Source organism: Elephantulus edwardii, unplaced genomic scaffold (assembly GCF_000299155.1).
Source record: "Elephantulus edwardii isolate Elephantulus edwardi_28Jun2011 unplaced genomic scaffold, EleEdw1.0 scaffold00303, whole genome shotgun sequence".
NCBI lineage: Eukaryota > Metazoa > Chordata > Mammalia > Macroscelidea > Macroscelididae > Elephantulus > Elephantulus edwardii.
The window spans coordinates 497228-505982 of record NW_006400053.1 but is presented as its reverse complement, the minus strand read 5'-3'; positions in this window follow the sequence as shown (position 1 = coordinate 505982).

The following is an 8755-nucleotide window of genomic DNA, read 5'->3' as shown; positions in this document are numbered from 1 at the left end:
GTATGGCGCTTTCTCAAAAAGTTGAAAATAGAGATCCCATTTGACCCAGCAATTCCACTAATGGGAGTATACCTCAAAGAGATCATAACTGCCACCTAAGTAGATATATGCACACCCATGTTTATCGTGGCTTTGTTCCCAATAGCAAGGAGTTGGAAATAACCTAAGGGCCCATCAACAAACGAATGGATAGAGAAGCGGTGGTATATTCACACAATGGAATACTATGCTGCATTGAAAAATGAGGAACTCATGCAATATTATTCAAAATGGGTGACCATGGAGGACATTATGCTGAGTGAAATATCTCAGTCAGAAAAGGACAAATAGTGCACGATGCCACTGTTGTAAAACAGGACTGACGTCGGGGTTGGGGGGAGACTGAGAAAGATGGGATAAATAATGTATACTGCATTGAAACAGATGAGGGAGAAAACTGAAAGGGATATGTGATTAGGTATTATTGTCATGATAGGAGTTCAGAATGAAGGCTGCATAGGGGAGTGGACGGGGATGGGGGGTGGGGGAGGAATTGTAAAACAATGAAAGAATTTCTCTTTTACTTATCAAAGAAAAGAGTGTACTAGAGGGGAGGGGTGGGCAGGGAGAAAAGTGCAACAATGAATGAATGGAAATTCAAAGTCTCTGTAAATTTTCATTGAAATTAATAATAATAAATAAATGTAAAAACAGAAACAACCAACAATCATAGGTGTTACCATGAGGCAGGACTGATTCAGCAGAAACTGGTTTGTGGTTTGTAGTGGGGTTTTGGGGATTGTGCTGTGTTGTTGGGGTTTTTTATTTGTTTTTGTTTTTCACTTTTTCTAAGTAGAGTTCCAGGTTTTTATTCTAATTCCTTGTAAAAAATGGAGAAAGAGAATACATTTTTCCTAGGGACACCAGCTCTTCTTCACAGCCTAGCTCCTGAAAATCAGGTGTCCTCAGCTTTTTCTAGTTTGCCAACAAAAAGTATAACCTCCATCTAATTTCCTCTTAAAAATGTTTTCTTTAAAACATAGAATTACTTTGCAAAAAAAAAAGTTGAAAAGTAGTACACTGAGCTCTTATCCAGGCGAGTCTTCCCTTAAACCAACATCCTACGTATGTTGTGTTTATCATAATCAATTAGCCTATATTGCCACGGTGACTTTAAGTTTAAACTATATTTATAACTTTCACCCAGTGTCCTCTTTCAACTCCCAAGTCCCAGACAGGATGCCAAGTTCTATGCAGTTGTAATGGCTATTTAGACTCCCCTGGTTTGTGATGGTTTTTTAGCCTCTCTGAGATATTGAGGATTTTTCTGGCAGTGAGGAGTCCTGGGGAGAACGTCTCTCATCTGGGATTTGTCTGATGTTCTCATGTTGAGACTTGGATTGTTGTGGGGGTTTTGCTTGGGTGGGAGGAAGGACACAGATGTACAGACTCATTATCGTCACTCCATGTCACCATGACTTAACACTGTTGTTGCCAGCCTTGGTCACCTGGCTGAGATCCTACTTGTCAAGCCCCTCTACAGCAAGTCCTCCTCACTTTGAGCAAGCAAGGTTGTGTCATCCAAATAACGAAGGCTATTGATGTGTCTTTCTCCAATCGGTCAGTCAGTTCGCCAGGCAGCTCTTCTCCAAATTTCCTAGCATAGACTGGTGAGCATATTCAGGGCTCCTTCTATCCTTTAAAATACATCAATTGATATCCCATTATTTCTAGGGTTTTCCCCACCTCAAAGCTTTTAGTGCAACTTGAACTTCTTCCTTTATTACCATTGGCTCTTGATCATATGATACTTTCTGAAATATTTCAATGTTGGCCAATTCTTCTGTTACAGTGATTCTGTGTATTCTCACCATTTTCTTTTTGACGATTCCTGGATCATTCAAGACTTTGTTCATAACATTTCTAAGTATTGCAACTTGATTCTTGCATTTGGTTTTCAGTTCTTTCAGCTTGAGAAATTCCAAGAGAGTTCCTTCCTTTTTATAATACTTTGCTTTATCTTCTCAAATTACCATTTGACATCTTCTTTTCAGATCTTTTTACTTCAGTATCTCTTGTTTTGTTTTTGTACACTCTAGTGTGCAATTTTCAGGGTCTCTTATGACATCTATTTTGGTTTTTTCTTTTTCCTCTGTCTGTGTAGCAACATTTTGCTCTCTTCATGAATAAAATCTTTATGTCATCCCACACCCATCTGGTCTTTGATTACTGGGGTTCAATGCTTCAAATCTATTCTTTAGATGAAATCCATGTGGGATAGAGTCACTATCATATTTTGGTTCTCATGGACTTGCTTTCATTTTCTTCAACTTTTGTAGTAATGACTGCACCCTTCAATATGGATTACATCTCATCTGTATTGAAGATCAGCCACTATTTATTTTATTCAACCTTTATTTGTTAGAGCATAGATTCACAGATATTTATTTCACACTTTGGATTATGACGTCTCTTCTTTGGAAAGCTCACTTTCTCATGGTTACTTGCCCACTCTCTCTCCTACTACCTGGAGGGGTTGCCTCCCTGCCTCTGTTTCCTTTCTGTGGCAAGAGAAACCCATTTTTATATAGTTCATTTCCCAGTGCTGAGGGCTTGACTGTACTGCATGCCCAACTCAAAGCAGTTTTACAACTTGTTGTTCTGTTTAAACATTCATACATATTTTGGTTTGTGGCATTGGTTACAATCCCTTCATCTTAATAGTCACTCTTAACCACTTTCTTTCTCTGGCTCTTGCTTCTGTTCTACTTTCTGTTATCTCCCTTTCTTCCCTCTGAGCTTTATGCTGCCCTTTGGATCATGGATGTTTGGTTGTGCTAAGGACTCAGTTCCTCCTTAGGGCTGTTGTTCACCTTATAAGCACGTTGATCGCCTTATAAACATGTCTACCATTTGACTAAGGGAGTGCTAGTGGCTTAATGTGCTCTCAACTCAAAGGTACATGGTTCAAATCCACCTGCCATTTCACAGGAGAAAGATGGGCAATCTCCTCGCATGATTTATTGCCTCTGAAATCCTGAAGGAGGGTCAGCTATAGATCAGTTCCAACTCAACCGTTGTTGTTGTTGTTGTTGTTGTTGTTGTTGTTGTTATGTGCCATCAAGTCACTTGCAACTCATAGCGACCCTATGTACAAGAGCCCTAAACGTCACTCTATCCTGTGCCAACCTCGCCGTCTCAAACATACTCAATCCCACCACTACACTCACAGAATCAATCCATCTCACCAAGGGTCTTCCTCTCCTGCATCGTCCCTCCACTCTCCCAAACATGATGCCCCTCTCCAAGGACCAGTTAGTCTTGCAACATGCCCAAAGTATGTCAGACGAAGCTTCAGAATCCTTGTACACCACAAATATTTGGCTGAAAATCAGACAGAGTGAGTTGAGTTTTAGGCTCTAACAGAAACTAAAGACTGTGGTCTATGGGGTTCCAATCTCTACCAGACCAGATGCTGTCCTTATTCTTACAACGTGTTAAACTTAAATAAACTTAAACTTAAACTTCTTTTTTTTTATAATTCATAAGCCTGTGCATAACTTTCTGTTCATATTCCCATCACTTGTCATGTTTCACGGACTCTAAGGGCGCTGGTCATTTAGCTTATAGGATGTCTTTCTCCTAGCAGTCCTTGGGAGGAAGGTGAGGAACATACTCTCGTAAAGATCTACAGCTGAGTCAGAAATGACTGGACATAGAGGAAGGGGAGACCTGTTTAAAAGGAATATATGATTAGGCACTATACGCACGACAATAGGCCAGAATAAGACATACCACACAAAGAGGACTGGGGGAGGGGTGTGGAGGGACGTAATTGTGCAACAATGAATGAATTTTTTTTTTTTTTTTTTTTGTGAACTGGGTGAGGGAGAAAGGAGGGAGAGGTGGTAAAATGTGAAACAATGAATGAATGAAAAATCTAACTTTTCTTTAAATGTTTGTTAAAATCACAATTAAAATGAATTTTTAAAAAAAGACATGACTGGACAGCAGTGAGAAACTTTTCCTGTTATTTCATGTTGGAATCACTGATGTCAGACTAACTCTTCCCATGAATTGCATCTCCGATACCACAGCTGGAGAGTGGTTTTGCTTCCTTGTTGGTTAGTACGCGAATGCCTGCTCTCCACTCCCTGAGTCTTTGATTTGTTGGCACACCTTGTGTCCTCCCTAGGTTATAGTGTCTATCAGCATGAAAACCTCTCTGACCTGTTTATCTAAATTCTTTTAGCTTCTAGGCCAGAATCTCAAGGGTATGAGGACCACTCTTGTGCTGCCATCGACATTAAAATGTAGATCCTGCTGTGCTCAAAGCCTAACACCAGAGAAAGGCTTTTAAGTCATGCCACCAACCCAGGGCAGCAAGAATGACTGAGTTGAATGAGATTCCAAGGACAGCTCCTTTTTTATCTTTTTCACTCAGGGGAAGGTCGACAGGGGACAACCAAACAAGAAAAAGATGGTTATTGAATATGCCTTTTTTAATTTCTACCCTCACATATCCATTTCCTAAACAACGTGCCTCTGGAAACACTACGAACTTAGAGAAATGACAATAGTTATAGAACAGGGTTCAGGTCTTTTGTTCGTAGGATCACTATGAGTCATGCTTGACTCAATGGCAATCAGTAATGACAACCCTCATATGTGCATATCAAAATTTCAATCAAGCAAAAACAAAACTAATTGACATCAAGTCAACTCCAACTCAAGGTGAGCCTCTGTGTCAGAGTAGAACTGTGCTTCACAGGGGGATAGTTCAAAAGTAGATCGCCAGGCCTTTCTTATAAGACGCCTCTGAGGGATCCAAATCACTAGCCTTTAGTTAATAGCTAACCATTTAAACATTTGTGACACCCAGGAACTCCAGAGCATGTTATACATTTTCAAGAGTGTCATCATTGCATTAGGGATGCCACACCCAGGACTCCCAAACCCTCATGGCCCTGAAGACAGCACACTCACGTTATATGCCATTGAGCGAACTGCAACTCACACCAACACTTTTCACAACAGCTGTGAACCCTGTCCTATCCTGAGCCAATCTTACAGTCTCTGATACACCTGCCCCCATTACCGGAGGAGTTACTGTATAAGTCCATCTCATGCAGGGTCTTCCTCTCCTACACTGTCCTTCAACCCTTCCAAACATGATGTCCTTCTCCAAGGACCTGTCTCTTCTGGCAACATGACCAAAGTATGTGAGATGGAGTTTCAAAATCCTTTCTTCCAAGGAGCAACTTGGTTTCACCTTCTCCAGGACAGACCTGTTTATTCTCTTGACAGTGCATGGTATGTTCAATAATACTCTTCTCTAGCACCACAACTTAAAGGCATTGATTCTTTTTCTGTCTTCCTTATTCCTTGTTTAGCTCTCTGACACATAGCAAGTAATTGTAAAGATCAGGGCCTGGATCAGGCGCACCTTAGTCTTAAGCACTTTAGTCTTTGCTCTTTAACACTCTGGAGAGGTCACTGACAGCAGATTTTTCCAAGCAATTTATCTTTTTATTTCCTTACTGCTAGTGCCATGAGTGTTGATTGTGGAGCCAAGCAAACTGAAATTGTGAACAATCTCAATCTCTTATTCATCTATTATAGTGCTGCCAACTGGCCCAGTGGTGAGAATCTTTGTTTTCTTGATGTTGAGCTTCAATCCATACTAAAGACTGTTCTTCTTGACCTTCTGCAATAAACATCTCAGATCCTCCTCAATTTCAGCTAGCAAGGTTGTGACAGCTGAATATTGCAGGTATTTTTAATGTTTCTTCTTCCAATCCTGATGCCACATTCCACAACATAAAATACGGCCTCCTGAATGATCTGTTCTGTGGCACTGTGTCAATCCATAGATTGAAAAGGTATAGAAAAAGGGCACATGCCTGACATACTCCTTTCGTGATTTTGAACCATGCAATGTTTTCTTGCTCTGTTCTGATGACTGCTTCCTGGCCTAAGTATAGGTTTTGCACAAGCACAATCAAGTGTTCTGGGATTCTCATTCTTTTCAAGGTCAGCCACAATTTACTGTGATTTACACAATCAAATGCCTTTGCATAGTCAATGAAACACAAATAGGCATTCCTCTGGTACTCTCTGCTTTCTGCCAAGATCCATCTGACATTGGCAGGTCCTGCTCTACACTGGCATCTTTAACCACAGATAATGGCACTGTAGTCCTGATGTGCCTTGGTAAGACTGCATCTCCCTCAAATCCCGAGACAACGTCAGTGAACTAGCAGCTCAGACACTGCTACAGGTAAGCTTCTATTATCCTAGAGAAGAGCACCCACTAGGAGACTTTCCAATACTGAGACAAGATCCCTACTAATCATGAGTCCTATCTAGCAAATGGAATTCAGGCCTGAGAAGTTTAATGACTTCCTGTAAATTTAGGCTTTTTTCTGGTATGCACTTTTTAGTTAGACTAAAAAAAAAATCATGTGAAGGTACACAAAAGGGTAGGGAATGACATAATGGTGGTGATTGTATGGACCAAAAGTCTTCACTTCAGCTCACATTGGCCAGCTTCTTTGCCCCATGGAAGCATTCTCTGTATCTGTCTCATTCCCTCTTTCATCTGCCCTTCTACTTTCCCTCCAGCCCTGGAAACAGTCTTGTTGTTGTTTGTCATCAAGTTGCAAGTAACTAATAACAGATGCTTTGGGTTTTCAGAGGCAGAAAATTGCATGGGAGGAGATTGTCCATCTTTCTCCAAATCACATGCCTTTGAGTTGTCAGTGGGGCTCTTCACCACTAAGTCACCAGGCTTATTACGTGCTAAAAAGCAAAGAAACAAAAACCTGGCTGCTGTAGAGGCCATCCTGACTCATGCCAACTTCATGTGTGTCAGAGTTATACTGAGGAGTAAATAATCTGAATAGAAACAACCGACTTTTCTTCCAATGTATTAAGGGGTGATTTTGAACTGCCAATGCCTTAGCTATAGTTGAGGACTTAATTGTTTCCATCACTCAGATATTCCAGCACATCCTAACACTCTTAACATAAATCCCGATGCCATTGCTTTAGTTCCGACTTGTAGTACCCATCCATCGTGTTTCTGAGGCTGTAATTTTTACAGGAAGGGACGCCCACTTTCCTCCTGAGAAGCAGCTGGTGCATTTGTGTTGCTGTTAGTTCCCGACAACTTAACAGCAACACCCTGATGGGGGTAAGGACAATGGAGATACACCACCTGTACTACCCTTACAATCCCTGACACACTAGATCCCATTTCTGAAGTCTCCTTGTCAATCCACCTCTTTAGGGATCTTCCTCTCCTTCCCTGACCCTCCATCTTTCCAAGTAGGTTACTTTCCAAGGCATAGTGTCATATAGCCACATGTTCAAAGCAAGAAAGATGAAACTTTGTCATCTTTGCCTCCAGGGAGCAATCCAGCTGTACTTTCTCTAGACATATCTATTTGTTCTTTTGGCAGTCCATGGAATATTCAGCACTCTTCTCCAACACCACATCTCACAGGCATCAATTCTTCTTTTGTTATTCTTATTCATTGTGCAGCTCTCTGATGTGTAGCAGGTGATTGAGAAGACCATGGTCTGAGTCAGGCACACTTAGTCTTCAAACTGACATCATTGCTCTTTACCATTTTGTAGAGGTCCCTGACAACAGACTTGCCCAATACAATACATGTCCTAATTTTCTGACTGATTTCCAAGGGTGTTGATTTTTGGTCAAAGCAAGATTAAATAATTAACAGCTTCACTCCTTTTTCCATCTATCATAATGTTGACTATTGGCCCTGTAGTAACGACCTTTGTTTTCTGGATATTGAAATATAATCTCATGTAAATCCTATATAAAAATGTAATCTTACGTAAAGCCATACCAAAGTCCTTGATCTTCTGCAGCAAACTTTTTATAGCCTCTTCACCTTCAGCAACCAAAGCTGTGTCCTCTGCATAATACATGTTGTCGATGAGTCTTCCTCCAATTCTGATATCATATTCTCCTTCACAGAGTCTAACTTCTTGAATTATTTGTTCATCATATAGATTGAGTAGATTTGGAGAAAGGACACAATCCTGATGCACATCCTTTCTGATCTTAAACCATGTAGTGTTCCCTTGCTCTATTAGAACAATAGCTTCTTGGTCTGGGTATGTTGTTGATTGCCTTTGAGTTGAGCACAACTCATAGCGACCCCATAAAGAAAAGGCCTGAAGCCCCACTACAACCATCGACATTTCTGTATAAGCACAATTAAGTATTCTGAAATTTCTATTCTTCTCAATATTAGCCGTATTTTATTATGGTTAACATATGCAGTCTTGGATCAGTTTATGCTAGTAATTTTGGAGGAGAGCTACCTGGCCAACTGAATGAAAGAGATCCATATTTGTTCCCAAGAAACATGATCCAACAAAATGGGGAAATTATCGAATAATATCATTAATATCAAGTGCAAGCAACATATTATTAGAGATAATTTAAAAATGTCTAGAATAGTAGCTTGACCTCATAACTATGATTATGACTCTGTAAAGTCTATGTGGTCATTGCACTGGATTTTGGACCCAGTAGAGCAGTAAGATTGACTCTGGAAATAATACAAGTTGGCACAGGACCTTATAGGAATTGATTTTGTATTATTTTGGAGACAGTTCGCTCTTGTGGAGTTAGTAACAGTCAGGCTTAGCCTCATGTTGTCTACACTTTTTTTTACAGTTGATATCAGAAGTTGTAGGATTTGTTGCAAGGACTATAGACTCATAAAAACATTGGATTTTT